We start from the raw sequence: 20,605 nt of genomic DNA on the forward strand, positions 1-20,605 counted from the left end.
TTGGGACATGTATATTGTTTTTACAGTGGAAGATGTGGTAAGCAAGTATTGAACTGGGTACCTGAGGGAAGAAAGAGAAAGTGAGGAAGGCCAAAGAAGAACTGGCAGAGAGTGACAGATGATATTGAATGTGCTGGCTTCACATGGGAAGAAATACTACAACTAGTGAGGAACTGGATTGCCCAATGTGTCAGTGACATGGGAGGAACTAAGGTATAAGGTAAGGTGATTTTAATACACTTTTGACAACTATATGAAGTTATTTTAATCTTTAAAAAATAAACTAGTTTAATTTGATGGAAGACAAGTAACCAGTCTTTTATTGGACCAACTTCTGTTGTTGAGAGAGACAAGCTTTTGAGCTTACAAAGAGCTCTTCTCGAAAGCTTGTCTCTCTCACTAACAAAAATTGGTCCAATAAAAGATATTACCTCCCCCACCTTGTCTCTTTAATATCCTTGGACTGACATAGCTACAACACTGCAACAAGTAACCAGTCTGGCAGTGATGCTCTCGGAGGACATAGTGGATGGGCATGAGCAGGCGATGCTGAAGCGGATCCTGCGCATTGACTCCAAATGTCTGCACTTCATCCCCAAGGACAGGAGCAAGAGGGGCAAGTGGTGAGAGGCAGGGTCTATCTGCCACCCACTCCCCCATGGCCCTGGCATGGGCCTCACAGCCATCCAGCTAATGTGCAGCTCCTGGGAGCTTATCGCAGGGTTGGGACAGACTGGCAACAGCATCTCCAAGGATGATCATGTGCTCTGCCACAGGGCTAAGCTGGGGCTGCATTTCTGGCCATGGCTCGACCCCCATGGGAAGGGGAAGAGGCCCCCATGCTGCTCTCCTTGACTCAGTGCCAGGGTGAGGGCCCGATTTGTATGTAGGACTTGCATCTTGCCAGGCCATCCTGTACAGTGTGGGCTGTGATTGAGGAGCCCAACGGCTGGGAATGGGTGGTCCGGTATCTGTGTTTCTCTGTCACTCAATCTGAGTTTTTGATAAAGATCTTGGAACTAAAAAAAAACCAAAAAAAACCCCACACCAAACAAAAAAAAAACAAAAAAAACTCTGCAACAAGTAACCAGTCTGGCAGTGGAAGATGTGATGGTTCCCAAAGGGAAATCTTTGGGGTTTTTAAAATTTGCTTTTCATTTGAATTTTGGTGCTTCATAAGTTGAGACTTGAACTATTGAAATTCTATTGAAATTCTTTGAAAAAGGGGCAATTAAACTTTTTCAAAACTCTTAATTCAGTGCTGTTAAAAGATACAATATTCACCTTCAGTTACACAAATGAATGGAATCTGTAGGAGGTATGATTAATGCTCTACTCAGTCAGGAGACATTACACCTAGACAAACCTTGGCTTGCATTTATATATGTGGAAGATTTCTGGAATCTAGGAAAACAAAAATCACAAACTCATCATCCACTAATAAACATTTCTTCTGCCAGAAAAACCTCAGGAATTTGAAACAGTCTTCTGTAAGGGGAAAATTTTAAAAGCCAACTGTTAACTTTTTCTTTCCCATGAAGTCCCCATGACACGTACGTTTTCTATAGTCTTTCACATAAGAACAGCCAGACTAAAGGTCCTTCTGGCCCAGTATCTTGTCTTCTGACAGTGGCCAATGCCAGGTGCCCCAGAGGGAATGAATAGAACAGGTAATCACAAAGTGATCCATCCTCTGTCACCCCATTCCCAGTTTCTGGCCACACATGGTCTTCAGGATCCTTTAGAGTGAGCTCAAATATTCTCCCAAGTAATCAAGAGATTGATTTATAATAACTGAAGTACACAAAGCTTCAAAACACTGTTTGCTTAACATTGTAATGTTTGCATTAGCACCCAGAACATTGGTCCTGGGAAAGTGGAAAATTCAGAGAGTAGCTTCAATGAACACAATTCTAGTCAGTTGTTGTTATTATGAGCTGGGTGAAGCCTTGTTATTGGTGAGTTAAAACCTCACTGAGATGGTGTGTGAACACACCCATCAATTAATCAGAAGCCCCCCAACCTAAGACCAAAGGGTTTGCGAACTCACCCAGGAGTTTGGAGTGAGTGGGCAACAGGCTTTTGCAGAATATTGTTTGTGTGCATGCACATGGTACCTGTGTGGGAGGAGAGAACTGAGAGGCAAAAAGCAAGAAACCCAGACACAGTGTGACCCTGGAAAAAAGCTAGAGATAGAGCTTTTAAGTCTGTTGGCTAAAGAGGTGTGGAGCTTTATGCTAAGAAACTGCTCCTTTTGTTCTGGGTTCCTCCTGCGTTTGGAGAAGCAGGACTTTACAAGGAATGTACAAACAAACAAGACTGTGTGAAAGAAATACCTATTACTAATTTCTACTCCCAACTGGAACATCTCCAAGGCCCTAAACTTTGACTAGCTGCTCATGTTGAGGGTAGACATTGTTTTTGTCTGCTATAACAAATGAAGAGACTTGAAATATCACCTGACTAATGGCTAGATGGACTCTAACCATGCCAGGCTTCCATGTGCTCTTCCTTTGCTATTGCATAATGAATCTTCACACACTGAAGTATCTTAATGAGAAGTCCTGTAGTGTCTAAATCTCATGACAGGTCAGACAAGAGACTCCTGGAATCTATATGTATAAATGTTTTCAGGATGACATCCTTCTCTTTGAATCCAAGATGAGGATGTTAAATGTTTTTGCAGACCAGCAGGGAGTGTCTGTTAAATGTGTAGTAATAACAAGTTGTGTAATACCCTGAAATTCTTAAGTGCCTGTATCAGAAAAAACAGCAACATATAACAACTGTGCTAACCTTGTTCTCTCTCACTCCCTAGAAGAGGATGGATGTTTCTTATGGTTCCTTTATATTATTCTATTTCAATAAGAGGGTTACCATGAGAATACCAGAAGTTTGCAGAAATAAAGTATGTAAATTAATAGGAAGTGTAGGAAGTACTTTGTTCACTGTAAGTCTCTGGTCTGAGAGGAAGGATGTGGGAGTGGCGAGGGTGCTAGCCTGAGACTCAGGTGGCCCAGGTTCAATTAACTCTTTCACCACTGCATGCCTGGGTGACCTTGGGCATGTTACCTAGTCTCTGTGTCTCACTTCCCCATCTCTAAAATGGGGATAATAGCATTGCCTTACTTCACATAGGTGTTGGGAGGATAAATATGTTAACAATTGTGAGGTGCCCCGATACTGTGGTGATGGGAGCAGTGTAAGTACCAGAGGTCTATAGATTCTCATTTAAGGAAGTGGTCAGTTTGGCACATCTGTTTTGATGGGGTAGATTTTAAAGAAAGTGGCAAATGAGAGGGCAAAATTCAAGGCCAAATTTAGTATGTATGAAGGTGCTAGGCTACCCAAAGTTCTTTACCTAGCCACAAACCATGTACTGCATCAGCAGTGTCAGCTCCTCCCCACCCCACCCCCCTTCCAGTGCCCTGCTAATGAGCCTTTACCCTACTAGTGGAACTACCTTGAGGAGTGACAGGGAAGCTCAATGGCCAGGTACAGATCTTTGGCCTCTGTGGACACTATGAGCATGGGTGCCAGTGATTCTTATGTTGACACCACTCCACAGGAAACGACAGTGAGGGCACCAAATAGCCATCAAATGGTTACAACTACACTCACTACTGTGGTGTTCAGTGATCATTCAGTACTTAAGGGGCTTGCAAGAGTTCTGCTTTATTTTGTGTCTATTTCCAAGTGGCTGTGCATGACTACAATAAGAGCTTCAGAGCATGCCATCCAGACTCTGTCTGTACAGTCCCCAATACCACAACTTCTGGCACTTAAATCAGTGATCTCTGGGGAAAAGGCTAGTTATCCCGTTACCAATCCCTTGAACCAGCCAGTGTCCCCTTCTAATTGGTGTACCATATGTTTGCTTTTTGTTTTAAAAGACCACCTCTGACCAGAGATTAGATTTAAGATCTATACGTACACTTCATGCATTGGTGTAGATGACAGCCTCAGAAGTGCACAGCCCATGTATTGAAATACTTTCAATGGAAACACAGCAGGGGCCGGGGGGGAAGAGACGCATAGAGGTGGAAATAGGCTGTTTATAGTTCGGGGGGGGGGGAAAGCCTGATGGGGAGCTGTGTCAAAAATAAACAAGAGAGGGGACGTAGAAATGCAGAGAGGATGAAGCTGAATTTCCTTGGTGGTTTAAAATTCAAATCTGGAACGGGTGTGTGTGTGTGTGTGTGTTAGAAAAACAAATACAACTTAGGAACATATTTGATTGTAAATATTAACATATTTAACACTCCTTCCCCCCACCTTTTCATTTTTGCCTTTTATTTTCAGTTTTCCCACTTTCAATCAGGTGTCTTGGGCCTCTGCTATCACTCCTGCTGTTTCCTGGTGCCTGAATTGACTGGTCTTAAGGCAGCACTTCCTGTTTGGCTACAGTTGCTGTTTCTGGCAGGGCAGATTCTTCCCCCCCACCCCCCTGAAGCTTTTTGTCTCTTGTAGTGTATCTACCAGTCCCCTTCTGTTTTTTTTTTTCTTGTTTTTCTCTTTGCTGTTTTCAATGTCTTTTCTCTGGTAACTGCTTTCCTCTATTGTGCTTCCCGTCTTTTAGCAAATAGCAAGCAAGTAATGGGGTGAATGGTTAACTTTTATTTAAAACAAACAAGTATAAAACTTTTATTGCACCTGATTTCATTTCTTAATGAAAAGTGACCATTAAACACCTTTTCATGTGCTGGTGAAACAGTACTGAGTACGATAAGATCAATAATTTACATTTCAAATAGCATTTTTATTCTGTATCTAGAGCGACTCAGCGTATCTTGGGTTTTAGAGCCAACTTGCAGGGAATTAAGCTTTAAATTACTTTTTTTTATTTAAGAGATTAACTAAAAGAATAAAGTGGCCACATCAAATGCTGAGTAGGATGTGTTCATGTGAGGGAACTTACTGTAATAGAAAAAAGGAAATTAATAGAAACCCAAATAAAATATTTTTTAAAAATATTTATTTAATATTTTTCTCTATTTTAAAGTAGAATGTTAATTTGTTCAGATAAGAACCAATTTATCTGAAAGGTATTTGTTTATAACATTCTTCAGAATGATTACTTTTAAAACATGAACACTTCAAGCTTTTTAACTTGCAGATGAAAGGGATCCATTAATATTTTTAAGGTATGATTAAACAATCTAACAAGATTAAAATAAAATAAAATGGAACATTGATTTTAGCCATGATGCTATTAGCCACCACTACAAAATGTTTTTTTTTTAAGGAAATAAGAATCCATCCTACTTTAAAAATCTTTTTATATATTTCCTCATAAATGAACTTAATTTGTAAATATTTGATAAACATATCAATAAAGTGGTGTTTTGCTTTGTTGATGTGGTTCAGCCACTTGGCAAAAATCTAAGCAAATACTATGTGCAGATTTTTAAAATGTCCTTAAATAGAAAACTATGCCTTGTCCTATGATTGTATGGCTTCCCAATATCCTGATCTCTGACGCAATGCCCTGCACAACAAACCAGTGACCCTGATGCCACTTCAGATGCAACTTAAAGGAATAGTGAATATTGATGCTGTTTGCTATGTAAACTTACAAGACTATTACTGAGTAGAAAAATGTGTGGAAGCCACATGTAACTTGTGAGTAGTAACGAATTATCGCCATCTCCTGGACATGGATAGAAATTAAATCATTGCTGCCCTGCTGCATTATTATTTTCTATGGCAGCACCTTGGGGGCCCAACCAAGATCAAAGATACATTGTGCTAGGCATGGTACAAAAGCACAATGAGAGACAGTCCCTTCCCTGAGGAGCTTGTAATCCAAATAGACAAGAGAAGTAAAAGGTGGGAAGGGAAACAATAACTTACCTCTTACTTTACTTTTCCTCTGTTGGCACCTTAAGGTATGTCTCCTAGCGCTGTAATAAAACCACCTCCATGAGGGGAATAGCTCCCAGCACCGGGAGTGCGACTCCCAGCACTGTAGCACTATCTACACTGCCACTTTACAGCGCTGAAACTTGCATAGCTCAGGGGTGTGTTTTTTCACACCCCTAAGCAAAGAACATTTCAGCTCTGTAAGCGGCAGTGTAGACAAGGCCTTAGCTAAAAACAGTGTCTGATCATTCTGAATGCTCTCCTAATCTGTGAATTTTTTTAAATCAGGGAGGATAAGGAAACTTTAAAAGTTTTTAATTTTGAAAGAGAAAGTAGTTAAGGACATAGAGGTGAACGGTAATTGGGATAAAATACAACATGGTTTTACAAAAGATAGATCCAGACCAAGCTGATCTCCTTCTTTGAGAAGATAACTTTTTTTTTTAAGACAAAGGAAATGCAAATCTAATCTATCTGGATTCCAATAAGGCATTTGATACAGTTCCACATGGAAATTAAATTGTTAAATTGGAGAAGATAGGAATCAATATGAGAACTGAAGGGTGGATAAGGAACTGGTTAAAGGGGAGACTACAACAGGTCATATTGAAAGGTGAACTGTCAGGCTGGAGGGAGGTTACTAGTGGAGTTCCTCAGGAATTGGTCTTGGAACCTATTTTATTTGACATTTTAATTACCGACTTTGGCACTAGAAGTGCATGTGCTAATAAAATGTGCAGATGACACAAAGTTGGGAGGTATTACTAACATGGAGGAGGACTGGAATATCATACTAGAAGATCTGGATGATTTTGTAAACTGGAGTAATAGAAATGGGTTGAAATTTAATAGTGCAAAGTGCAAGGTCATGTATTTAAGGACTAACAAGAAGAATTTTTGCTATAAGCTGGGGACTTATCGGTTGGAAGCGACAGAGGAGCAGAAAGGCCTATGTGTATTGGTTGATCACAGAATGACTGAGCCATCAATATGATGCAACTGTGAAAAAGGTGAATGCAATCCTAGGATGCATCAGGTGAGGTATTTTGAGTAGAGATAGGGAAATGTTAGTATCATTATACAAGGCATTGGTGACACTTCATCTGGAATACTGGGAGACCAGAACTGCACACATCTTTAAGAAAGATGAATTCAAACTGCAGTGGGTACAGAGAAGGGCTACTGGGATGATCTAAGGAATGGGAAACCTACCTTATGAGAGGAGACTCAAAGAGCTTGGCTTGCTTAGTCTAACCAAAAGAAGGCTGAGAGGAGATAAGTTCTCTCTATAAATACATCAGAGGAATAAATACCAGTGAGGGAGAGGAGTTATTTACATTAAGTGTCAACATGGACACAAGAACAAATGGATATAAACTCGCCATCAACAAGTTTAGGCTCAAAACTAGGCAAAGGTTTCTAACCACCAGAGAAGTAAAGTTCTGGAACAGCCTTCTAAGGGGAGCAGTGGGGGCAAAAAACCTACCTGGCTTCAAGACTGAGCTTGATAAGTTTATGGAGTGGGTGGTATGATGGGATGGCTTACAGTGGCATGTGGCCCAGTAGCAAAAATCCCCAAAAGTTGGAGACAGGACATTAGATAGAGAGGGCTTTGAGTTACTAGAGAGAATTCTTTTCCAGGTTATCTACCTGGTGGGTCTTGCCCACAGGCCCAGGTTCTAACTGATCGCCATATTTGGGTGTCAGTAAGGAATTTCCCCCCGGGTCAGGCTGGCAGAGACCCTGTGTTGTTTTTTTTTGCCTTCCTCTGCAGCATGGGGTATTGGTCACTTTCAGGTTTAAACTGGTGTACATGGTGAAGAACATGAAGTCTTTAAACCATTTATTTGAGGATTTCTGTAACTCAGCCAGAGATTAAGTGTTTATAACAGGAGTGTGTGTGTGTGTGAGGTTCTGTGGCCTGAAATGTGCAGGAGGTCAGACTAGACAATAATGATGGTCCCTTCTGGTCTTAAAGTCTATGAGTTTGGTTCCCTGTGGAAGTACAGTAGACATTGCCTCTCTGGTAAGCTGGTATTTTTCACTTCTTATTAACAGAGTTTAAGGTCAGAATGGAACCTTATGATAGTCTAGTCTGACCACCTTCATAACACAGGCCATAGAAATTTACCCAGTAGTTTCTGCATCCAGCCCATACCTTCTAGTTGAGTGAAATAATATTTTTTAGAAAGTCATCCAGTCTTGATTTAAAGATTCCATTTGATGAAGAATCCACCACATCCTTAGATAAGTTGTTACGAATTATTACCCTCACTGTTAAAAATGTTCACTTTAATTTCAGAATAAATTTTTCTAGCCTCAACTTCCATTTGCCATTGGCTCTTGTGATGTTTGTCTGCTTTCAAAAAATCTACCCCCAACATCCTGCACTTCACACAGCCACAGAAAATGCAGAATTCATAAGAATTTGATCTTTATGTGGTGATTGTTGTTTTTACACTTCCCACAAGAATCTGTTCTTGGCTCACTGCTATTCAATATCTTTATAAATTATTTGAAAAAGTATATTATCATTGCTGGTAAAGTTTGAGGATATTGAATAGCAGTAGGCCAAGTACAAATTTATGTGGGACCACATTAAAATTCCCCTATTTGATGACTTCCGACTAACAATAACAATTTTGAAATCTATAAGTTAGCCAGTTTTTAATAAATTTAATATGTGCTGTATTGATCTGTATAGAGCAGTTTCAGCTTGTCTTGATGTTCACTGAAACAATGACTTTCCCCATTTGTGTCTTAGTAAACACATTAATATCCAAATTTAGGTTTGTTAAAACAAGGCTTTATAAAAGCAAAAATAAATAGAAAGATTCAGAGCATTTTTCAAAGATTCAAGCAATTTTTTTTAAAACCAGCTTTAAGAAGGGAGACCATCTGGAGGTGCCTCTTCCTACTTCCACTGAAGTCATTGGGAGCGAGCATCAGATGTTTAGCACTCAAACCATTTATTTAGGTGTCTAAATGTGGATGCAGGTGCCTAACTTTAAGTATGCCAGTTTGAAAAAACTGGCCATATAGCCCATAAATCTCACCTACAAATAAGTATCTCCACTCTTCGCAGACAGCCATTTTGTCTTTTTTAACCTCTTTTTACGAAGCCCAATCCTAGGAGGAGCCGAGTGCCTCAATTTCCATTAAAGCCAATAGCAAAACTCCCATTGATTTCAGGGGGAGAAACATCAGGATTCTGTGGTCTTTCTATTTTTTTTCTCCTGCACTCCTCTTTTCACTCTTTCTTGCTTGATACTTTTCAGAGTAGCAGCCGTGTTAGTCTGTATTCGCAAAAAGAAAAGGAGTACTTGTGGCACCTTAGAGATTAACAAATTTATTAGAGCATAAGCTTTCGTGAGCTACAGCTCACTTCATCGGATGCATTTGCTACAGCTCACTTCATCAGATGCATCCGATGAAGTGAGCTGTAGCTCACGAAAGCTTATGCTCTAATAAATTTGTTAGTCTCTAAGGTGCCACAAGTATTCCTTTTCTTTTTGCTTGATACTGTCTTCCTTCCTCCTTTTTCCTCATTAGGTACCCACTTAAGGAAGCCTATAAACTGGAATAATGAACCCAGGAGGTCAGTACTATGATATGTAATCACTTTGCTTATTATACTAATAAAAGGTAGATTTTGTTCACGAACATAAAGTTTTTTTATTACAATATGCTCAAAGAATATTTTGCTTGTATCTTTGCTCATTTTTAGTTCCTAAAACAATAGTCTTGAGAGTGGAGGGGGGAAGAATTAATATAGTTTTCTGTTTGGATTTTATCATTCTCTTGAAGTGCTAGAAACCCAAACATTACAGCATTGTGCTAGGGCTTTAGAATCAAAAAGTGAAACTGAGTAGTCTATTATAATTTTTAATACTGAGATAAATTAATTTTATAGCTAGAAAATTTCAATACTTGTGGAAAAACAAATTTGATTTTTTTTAATTCTTACAAAATTTTTATACCTCCTCAGGTTAATAGTATGGGAAGGACATTTTATTTCTTAAATACGATTTTTAAAATGACAATGACCCTGTAGTTTGTACCTAGCAGCACAAGGATAGCCATAGTGCAAGTTCAGAGCCAAATGCAACAGTGTTTAATACTGACTGACTGACTTAGATGGCTGACTTAAAACGCTTCCTTAGCTCTCGTCCCCTAACACCCCTACTGTACTTGTGCTACATTGATATCTTCATCATCTGGACCCATGGAAAAGAAAACCCTTGAGGAATTCCACCATGATTTCAACAATTTCCATCCCACCATCAACCTCAGCCTAGACCAATCCACACAAGCGGTCCATTTCTTGGACACTACTGTGCTAATAAACAATGGTCACATAAACATCACCCTATACTGGAAACCTACTGACCGCTATACTTACCTACATGCCTCCAGCTTCCATCCAGGACACACCACACGATCCATTGTCTATAGCCAAGCTCTAAGATACAACCGCATTTGTTCCAATCCCTCAGGCAGAGACATACACCTACAAGATCTCTATCAAGCATTCTTAAAACTACAATACCCACCTGCTGAAGTGAAGAAACAGATTGACAGAGTCAGAAGAGTACCCAGAAGTCACCTACTACAGGATAGGCCCAACAAAGAAAAATAACAGAACGCCGTTAGCCATCACCTTCAGCCCCCAACTAAAACCTCTTCAGCGCATCATCAAAGATTTACAACCTATTCTGAAGGACGATCCCTAATTCTCACAGATCTTGGGAGACAGACTAGTCCTCACTTATAGACAGCTCCCCAACCTGAAGCAAATACTCTCTAGCAACCACACAACAAAAACACTAACCCAGGCACCTATCCTTGCAACAAAGCCCGATGCCAACTCTGTCCACATATTTATTCAAGTGACACCATCATAGGACCTAATCACATTAGCCATGCCATCAGGAGCTCGTTCACCGGCACATCTACCAATGTGATATATGCCATCATGTGCCAGCAATGTCTCTCTGCCATGTACATTGGCCAAACCAGAGATTTTCTATGCAAAAGAATAAATGGACACAAATCTGACATCAGGAATCATAACATTCAAAAATCGGTAGGAGAATACTTCAACCTCTCTGACCATTCAGTAAAAGATTAAGGGTGGCAATTTTGCAACAGAAAAGCTTCAGAAACAGACTCCAATGAGAAACTGCTAAGCCTGAATTAATATGCAAACTAGATATCATTAACTTAGGTTTGAATAGAGACTGGGAGTGGCTGGGTCATTACACATATCGAATCTATTTCCCTATGTTAAGTATCCTCACACCTTCTTGTCAACTGTCCAAATGAACCATCTTGATTATCACTACAAAAGTTTTTTTTCTCCTGCTGATAATAGCTCATCTTAATTAATTAGCCTCTTACAGTTTGTATGGCAACTTCCACCTTCTCTGTATGTATATATATCTCTTCTTACTATATGTTCCATTCTATGCATCCGATGAAGTGGGCTGTTGCCTACGGAAGCTTATGCTCTAATAAATTTGTTAGTCTCTAAGGAGCCACAAGTACTCCTCTTTTTTTTTTTTCAGTGTTTAATACTGATACAGATTCCATGGAAACTATGTGTCTGAACATGAAATATCCCATCTTCTTCCAAGAGGAAAGCCATTTGTATCAGAATGGAACATTGCGTGCTGGGGTATTTTGGTACCAATTCTGTAAATGGTTAAACACTTTTGGCTGTAGTGGGACTGCTCACTTGCTTAAAATGAAGCACAAACAAGTGTTTGCAGGATCAGGGAAACTATCTCATGGGCCACTTCTTTTTTAAACAGAGGACAGCTGTAATGTGCGTCACTTCATGAAAATAAAGGCTCTTATCGTGTATGGAGTTGAGAATCTTCAAAACTCATTGAAAAGAGTTGAGGGAGCCCAGCACTTCACAGGATAAGATGTTAAATACAGCCCTTAGGTGCCTGACAAATTGACAATATTCCCCCCCACATTGGGCTAAATCTGATTACACTACAGATTTAGGAAAGCCGTAAAATGTAGATTACTAATAAAATATTCTCCAAAGATACCTTAGGCATTTTAGGATATATTGAATCAATACGTAGTCACAGATTGTGTGTGTGAAGGATCCTCTGTACTATACAGCCTTGTGAAATTTTTGATGACACATTAATACTGTGTGCCTTATATGCAGTAGTGGTTTTTCTAAGTTTTATACTAACCATGTTTTTTTTTAATTCCCACATCATAGGATAGCATCCTGCAAAAATTTAATTTAAAAGAACAATTTTATTTAAAAGCAGAGGAGTGCTTCTAAAGCCAGAAATCGTCACATTGTTTTTTCCTCTTGTAATTTCAAAATAGCTAAAATGATTAAAGTAAAATATGTTTTAAAATAATAAATAAAATAAAAAAATTGCTACTGGGTTGAGACAAACATTTTTATTTTTTAGTCTAGATCAAATTTGTGCATCAGAGCTACAAAACTGTTAGCCAAAGGCTGCAAAATGGAGATGCTGACAGACTTACTATAGCATTACAAGTGAGTGCATATGTGTGTATTCTAACACCATATGCCTTAAAAGAAACATTCTTAGTAGAACAGTCCTATTTCTCAATTCATTCTGATTCTGAGGTGTTCAGTGTAGCAAACTCCACTCTGATTAATACACTGAGATGACCTTTTGAAGCCATCCAGGCTGAATTTCACTAGATTTAAGAATGAAAACGGTTCTTTGGAACTACAGCACAAAGAGCTAAGTTATTTCACAATACTGAGCCATGTGCAGTGCTGACTGATGAGAACATGTTTAAAACTAGCTTCCAAGGGCCAGATTTTTGAAGGTATTTAGGTGCTACAGATGCATATAGCTGCCTAGTGAGACTGTTTCATCTGAACCAATGAGCACATAATCCTGCATAGATCCCCTATGTGGAGAATGCCCAGTGGGTATACCAGATGTTCTTCAGGCAGAGGGCTTTGCAGCAACCACCCCATGGCATCATTGGGCCATAATACAAGTGAAACTTGTCACAGGGAGACTCCCCCCGACCCCCTCCCCCGCCTTTCTAATTGCCAGGTCTCTAGTTTTCAGACATTGCTCCCTGTTTTTTCAGCATCTTTTATTGCACATTGGCTTTCCAGTGCACACCTATCTATATAAACAAGTCTGCTCAGCTTTGCTCTGTTTGACCTTCTCACTGCCTGCAGAGCTTCCCTCACTAATGCACTCAGCATTTTTTGCTGTTCTTTGATATTCTCAAAGGGAGAGTAGATTAGAGCTTTCCTGAAAATTTGCATTGCTCTGCAAAAAGGACCAAGAAACGCTAGAAGAGAGGAGAAAAAAGACAAAAAGATCAAAGCAAAGTTGGGATGAAAGGGAAGGAGAAATAGAAAGAAAGTGAGGCTAGTGGACAGGAAATAACAGGGGGAAGATGATATTATGTAGATTTAAGGATCATTTTCTCCTATCACTTCCATCTAGGGAAGCAAAATTTTGAGCATGAGGCTGCATAATTATATGCAAGAAAAAATGAAAAAATGGGATTTTAAACTACGCTTGTGGTTTGCTATACAGGTTGTAATTCTAATTAAACTCTAAAAGCCAGCCACGGTCTCAAACCCTGTAAAATGACAGTCAGGAAAATCAGTACTGTGAATTTTTGGTAATTAAATGCCATGGTCATGAGCTCACTATAAGTGAGTATATATTGGTGACCTTCTGTCAAGTACTAACAGATGTCGGGGTCTTCGAGGTCTCTTTCCCACTGGAAAAGAAATCAATGATATGGCCTGGGGTTATATTCTTAATGTAACTTATTCTATTTACAAACCCACCAGTCCTGGGACAGAGGTGGTCACAAATGATATGCAAGCAATTTTCTCTTTCAGCAATATCAGCCCAAACACCAGCAAGTTGGTTCCCAAGTTAAAACTCTGCCTCAAGAATTAATTTAAATTAATGAGATTAACAAAAGAGCTAACCCCCTTACTGCTTGCCACAATTGTCCTAAAGAAACAGGAACCATAAACTGGCACACAATCTGACCACATCTCTCCGGGGAAGGAACTCCAGTTATTAGGAAGAGACAGGTAACGGTTATGGGGAATTCGATCTAGATAGACTTATGTGTAGTGCTGGGGAGAAGCTGGTGGTCGTGGGACATGTAGGTACCAGTGACATAGGGAAGGATAGGAGAGAGGTCTTGGAGGCCAAATTGAGGGTGCTTTATAAGAGATTGAAGTTAAGGACTTCCTGGTAGCGTTCTCTGAAATGCTGCCAGTTCCAAGTACATGGGCACAGGGCTGTCCCTAGCTATTTTGGTGCCTTATGCAGCCCCCCCCCACTCATGGGGGGGGGCTGTGTGGGGCCCCAGGCCGCCACGGGGGAGAGTGCTGGTGGCTGGCCCCAGGCCTCCACAGGATGGGGAGGGGCTGGTCCCAGGCCTCCGTGGGGTCCTGCTGGAAGTGGAGTGACCCAGCCTCAGCCTGCTCTGCTCCCCTGGCTCTCAGCTGCATCGCCAGTGAGTGCTGTGGGGCAGTTCCCCCGGCCCTCCAAGCCGGGGAGCCAGGGGAGTGGAGCAGGCTGGGGCCAGGTTACTACACTTCCCACAGGAAGTGGCCAACCCCCATCCCCCACGGAAGCCTGGGACCCCACACAACACCCCTGCAGAGGCCTGGGGCCAGCTCTCCCCGCTCCCGCCTGTGGAGGCCTGGGGCCCCAGGCTACTCTGCTCCCCTGGCTCCCAGGCTTGGGGGGAGCGGGGAACCGCCCCCCCCCCCCCCAGCACTTGACGGTGGCACGGGTGGGAGCCAGGGGAGTGGAGTAAGCTGGGGCCAGGTTGCTCTACTTACCGGTGAGTGCAGGGTCGGGCCTGGCTGCAGGCTTCAGGGGAGTGGGGGCAGAGCGGGGCTGGGGCGGAGCTGGGTTGGGAAGAGGTGGGGCAGGGGCAGAGCAGAGCAAGGGCAGGGACCTGGGGAAGAGCTGTAGCAGCGGCTGGAGCAGCATGCAGCTGCGCAGGGCACCAGGTGCCCCAAATTTCCTAGTGCCCTATGCAGCTGAGTGCTTTGCATATGGGTAAGGACAGCCCTGCATGGACAGATAGGCAGAACTGCAGGGTCTCAATATATGGATGAGACAATGGTGTAGGGAGGAGGAGTTTAGATTTATTAGGAACAGAGGAAACTTTGGGGAAAGGAGGAGCCTATACAGGAAGGATGGACTCCACCTAAACGAAAATGGAACCAGATTGTTGGCTATTAAAATTAAAAAGGTTGTAGAGCAGTTTTTAAACTAAGGGCTGGGGAAAAGCTGACAGATGCTGAGGAGCACGTGGTTTGGACAGAGACATTCCTTAGGGGAAGATCTATTCATGGAGATTCTCTATGTCCTAGTAAGGAGGAGAAGATGGAAGATGATAAAATATGAGTTGGATCTGAAGAGATACAGTCAAATGAAAAAGAGTCCCATTCAATTTCATCATGTCATGGCAGACAGCTAAAAAGCGACAAGATTTTAAAGTGCTTATATACAAATTCTTGGAGTTTAAATAAGATGGGTGAACTAGAGTGCCTTGTATTAAATGAGGATATTGATATAATAGGCATCACAGAATCTTGGTGGAATGAGGATAATACCAGGGTACAAAATATATTGGAAGAACAGAACAGGTTGTGCTGGTGGGGGAGTAGCAATATATGTGAAAGAGAGCATAGAATCAAATGAAGTAAAAATCTTAAATGAAGCAAAGTGTACCATAAAATCTCTATGGATAGTAATTCCATGCTCTAATAATAAGAATATAGCAGTAGGGATATATTACTGACCACTTGACCAAGATGGTGCTAGTGACTCTGAAATGCTCAGGGATATTAGAGAGGCTATTAAAATAAAAAACTCAATAATAATGGGGGATTTCAACTATCCCCATATTGACTGGGTACATGTCACCTCAGGACGGGATGCAGAGATAAAATTTCTTGACACCTTCAATGACTGCTTCTTGGAGCAGATAGTTCTGGAACCCACAAGAGGAGAAGCAATTCTTGATTAGTCTCAAGTGGAGCACAGGATCTGGTCCAAGAGGTGAATATAGCTGAACCCCTTGGTAATAGTGATCATAATATAATTAAATTTAAAATCCCTGTGGTGTGGAAAACACCACAGCAGATCACCACTATAGCATTTTATTTCAGAAACATGAACTACACAAAAATGAGGAAGTTAGTTAAACAGAAATTAAAAGGCACACAAAAGTGAAATCCCTGCAAGCTGTATGGAAACGTTTTAAAGACACTATAATAGAGGCTCAACCCAAATATATACCCCATATTAAAAAACGTAGTAAGAGAACCAAAAAAGTGCCTAACCAAGTGAGTGCCTAAGAGAACCAAAAAAGTGCCTAACCAAGAGAACCAAAAAAATGCCTAGCCAAGCGAACCAAAAAGTGTGGCTAACCAAGAAAGTAAAAGAAGCAGTGAGAGACAAAAAGTCATCCTTTTAAAAAGTGGAAGTTAAATCCTAGTGAGGAAAATAGAAAGGAGCATAAACTCTGGCAAATGAAGTGTAAAAATATAATTAGGAAGGCCAAAAAAAGAATCTGAAGAACAGCTAGTCAAAGACTCAAAAAGTAATAGCTATTTCTTTTTAAGTACATCAGAAGCAGGAAGCCTGCTAAACAACAGTGGGGCCACTGGATGATCGAGATGCTAAAGGAGCACTCAAGGACAATAAGATCATTGTGGAGAAACTAAATGAATTGTTTTAATTAGTCTTCACTGCTGAGGATGTGAGGGAGATTCCCATACCTGAGCCATTCTTTTTAGGTGACAAATCTCAGGAACTGTCCCAGATTGAGGAGGTTTTGGAACAAACTGATAAACTAAACAGTAATAAGTCACCAGGACCAGATGGTATTCACCCAAGAGTTCTGAGGGAACTCAAATGTGAAATTATAGAACGACTGTCATTTAAATCAACTTCTGTACCAAATGAAGGATAGCTAATGTGACCGTAGTTTTTAAAAAGGGCTCCAGAGGTGATCCCGTCAATTACAGGCTGGTAAGCCTGACTTCAGTACTAGGAAAACTTGTCGAAACTATAGTAAAGAACAAAATTGTCAGACATATAGATGAACATAATTTGTTGGGAGAAAAGTCAATATGCTTTTTGTAAAAGGAAATCATGCCTCGCCAATCTACTAGAATTCTTTGACGGGGTCAGCAAGCATGTGGACAAGGGGAATCCAGTGCATATAGTGTACTTAGATTTTTCAGAAAGCCTTTGACAAGATCCCTCACCAAAGGCCAGAGGTAACTTAAGTAACTTAGAGAATTTACTGGTACTCCAGAGTCCTGAGCAGGGGGCGTGGCCTCGACCGGAAGAGGCATGGTCTCAACCAGAAGAGGCGGGGCCTTTAAATACCCGGGCCCTTTAAATCAAGATTTAAAGGCCCCAGGATCCAGCTGAGGCTGGGAACCCTGGGGCCTTTAAATCACCCCCGGAGCTACCAGCTGCAGAGGCAGCTGGGAGCCCCGGGGCTCAGGGGTGATTTAAAGGGCCCTGGGCTTTGGTCGCCGCTACCGCAGCAGAGCTCTGGACCCTTTAAATCACCACCAGAGCCCTGCCGCCGCTACCCCGGGGCTCCAGCAGCAGGGCTTGGGTGGCACTTTAAAGGGCCCAGGGTGCTTTAAAGGGTGCAGGGCTCCCCGCAGCAGCCAGAGCCCCATGCCCTTTAAATCAGCGCCGGAACCCTGCTGCTGCTACCCCAGGGGCTCCAGCAGCGGGGCTCGGAGGACACTTTAAAGGGCCGGGGCTCTGGCAGCTGCATGGAGCCCGGGGCCCTTTAAAGCACCAGCCTGGGGAAGCCAGTCTGGTCTGGCACTGGCTTACTTTCACCTCTGCCAGAGGCTCTTAAGCAAAGTAAGCTGTCCCAGGATAAGAGGGAAGGTCCTCTCAGGGACTGGTAATTGGTTAAAAAATAGGAAACAAAGGGTAGGTATAAATGGTCAGTTTTCAGAATTGAGAGTGGTAAATAATAGTGTCCTCCAGGGGTCTGTATTTGGACCAGCCCCATTCAACATATTCATAATTTATCTGGAAAAGGGGTAAACAGTAAGGTGACAAAATTTGCAGATGATACAAAACTACTCAAGATAGTTAAGGCCCAAGCAGACTGCGAAGAGCTACGAAAGGATCTCAAAAAAATTGGGTAACTGGGCAACAAAATGGCAGATGAAATTCAATGCTGATAAATGCAAAGTGACGCACATTGGAAAACATCACCCCAACTATACATATAAAATGATGGGGTCTAAATTAGCTGCTACCCCTCAAGAAATAATAAGACAGAAAATATCATATTGACTCTATATAAATCCATGGTACACCCACACTTGAATATTGCGTGCAGATGTGATTGCCCCATCTCAAAAAAGATATATTGGAATTGGGAAAAGTTTCAGAAAAGGGCAATAAAAATGATTAGGGGTATGGAATGGCTGCCATATAAAGAGAGATTAAGAAGACTGGAACTTTCCATCTTGGAGAAGAGATGACTAAGGGAGGATATGATAGAGGTCTATAAAATCATGAGTGGTGTGGAGAAAGTACATAAATGTTATTTACTCCTTCTCATAAAACAAGAACTTGGGGTCACCAAATGAAATTAATAGGCAGCAGGTTTAAAACAAACAAAAGGAAGTATTTCTTCACACACTGCACAGTCAACTTGTGGAACTCTTTGCCAGAGGACGTTGTAAAGGCCAAGACTATAACAGGGTTTAAAAAAGAACTAGATAAGTTCATGGAGGATAGGTCCATCAATGGCTATTAGCCAGGATGGGCATGGATGGTGTCCCTAGCCTCTGTTTGCCAGAAGCTAGGAATGGGTGACAGGGGATGGATGACTTGATGATTACCTGTTCTGTTCATTCTCTCTGGGGCACCTGGCATTGGCCACTGTCGGAAGACAGGATACTGGGCTAGATCAACCTTTGGTCTGACACAGTATGGCTGTTCTTATGTTCTTATATGTACATACTTAGCTGTGTGCTAAAGGCCACTGGGTCTGTGCGGCAGGATCCAGTTTCCCAGCTGCCGGCCACCCAGTGCAATGGGATCCAGGCTGCCCAGCCTGGGGTGGTGGGCAGAGCTACCAGCTGACCCCACAGCAGCCAGGATCTGGGGCTGCTTCCTGGCACCCCACCCATGGCTCTCCTCCTGGCCCCATTCTAAGGAGTCTTGGGTGGAAGGTGCTGGGTATATGGGCTGCGGGGGGGTGGTGTTCAGTGCTGTGGTTCTCAATCTGGGGCCCAGATAAAACATTGTGATTCACATATGCAGCCCACAATGATAAATAGGTTGAGAACCACTGCTGTAGACGAACAAGAGAGAACCTTGGAGTCCCCCTCATGAAAAGAGTGGTGTTGTCTTTTGTCCTCCAAACCACAGATGGGAGTGTGTGAAATTCCTGCTGAAGACACCCAAGGTGGGAACTAGCCTACAGCTCCTCCCTGAAGATGCAGGTCACTGGGTCTCCCTGAAAGAAGACAGTGGCAGTTAAGGAGACCACCTGTTGGGAGAAGAGAGGTTGTCTGACGGGAGCTAAGGCCAAGGTTCTGGCTGTTTAGCTGAACTGAAAACTGAAAGATTCACTTTACAAATGCCTCAAATTTTCCAGGATGTGCACCCAATACCTCCCACCTCCTTGGGTGCAACCATGGGTGTGACTTGTCAACATGGGTTACAGGTTCCAATATTATTAGCCTAAGTGCTGCCTGTTTCAAACAAAGTCAGTGATCTCTCCATTGTGTTTGTGGAGCTTCATCTTGAACACCATTGGGGCTAGTTATTCAAAAGTTAAATGCTGGCGTACACCTGAAAATTGTCTTAAGTATGTAACATGGCTTTTTATAAGCTCCTTCACTGATTTAGGTGATCAATGGCTTTCATAAGGAGAAGCAAAACTGGGCATACAGCATCATGTGACTATATCAGCAACATCACACACAACTGGCTGGAGCATAGGCAGAACTACATGTCAGGACCTACAAACAATTTCCAAGGGCTAGTGCTGAGCTTTTTGGATTGAAGGATAGTCATTTATTTTTACTACAACAAAACCACCTAGGTTCCTTATGCACCTACACTTTCCCCCATAGCATTATTTATTGATAAAAGAAATTTAATGTGGCAGAGACACAATGGAAGAAAGGCACAATAAAATTGAATCATTCTCTTTAAACTAGAATACCCAATAGGATAGAATTTGCTCTTTAACAAGTGTATTGTCCCATGATAGAGGGCAGAATCGACTCCTTAGTGTATTCAGCCATAATAAGCTGAAAGCTGGTATCAGATAACTCAAAAAATAATGTAAACAAAAGTCTTTGTAAGAAACTATTTTGGTCACAGTTCACCTCAAATTAACATGCACAACCATGTTGTGTAACAATACAAATAAGAAAGCTATAGCAATTGGAAACTGACTGCACTACAGTTGATCACTATTTCTTTGCTGGTGAAGTGATTATTTACAGTACTATAGATAAATAAAGTACTTTTTAGCTGCATTAAGATCTTGCCTAATTCAAGAAACAAGAACTCCAGGAGAACCTAATTGTATAGTACAGTAAGAATGACAGGGCTAGCACTTCAGGAATTTACCAAAATAGTTAAAATATATGCTGCTTGACAGGGATTTTAAGTGTATGATATATTAGGAAGATTAGCTAGATTATACTTTCTAT

The 20,605-nt window shown here is 41.6% G+C and overlaps 1 long non-coding RNA gene across 1 annotated transcript; it reads left to right on the forward strand.

The window, feature by feature from the left end:
- Positions 1–264: 264 nt before the first annotated feature.
- On the forward strand, positions 265–20,208 carry LOC122455678. Its single transcript, XR_006274071.1, has 3 exons — positions 265–967; positions 4,116–4,120; positions 20,198–20,208. It is a non-coding gene; the product is annotated as an uncharacterized LOC122455678 (long non-coding RNA).
- Positions 20,209–20,605: the final 397 nt, after the last annotated feature.

This window comes from Dermochelys coriacea, chromosome 9 (assembly GCF_009764565.3).
Source record: "Dermochelys coriacea isolate rDerCor1 chromosome 9, rDerCor1.pri.v4, whole genome shotgun sequence".
Lineage (NCBI taxonomy): Eukaryota > Metazoa > Chordata > Testudines > Dermochelyidae > Dermochelys > Dermochelys coriacea.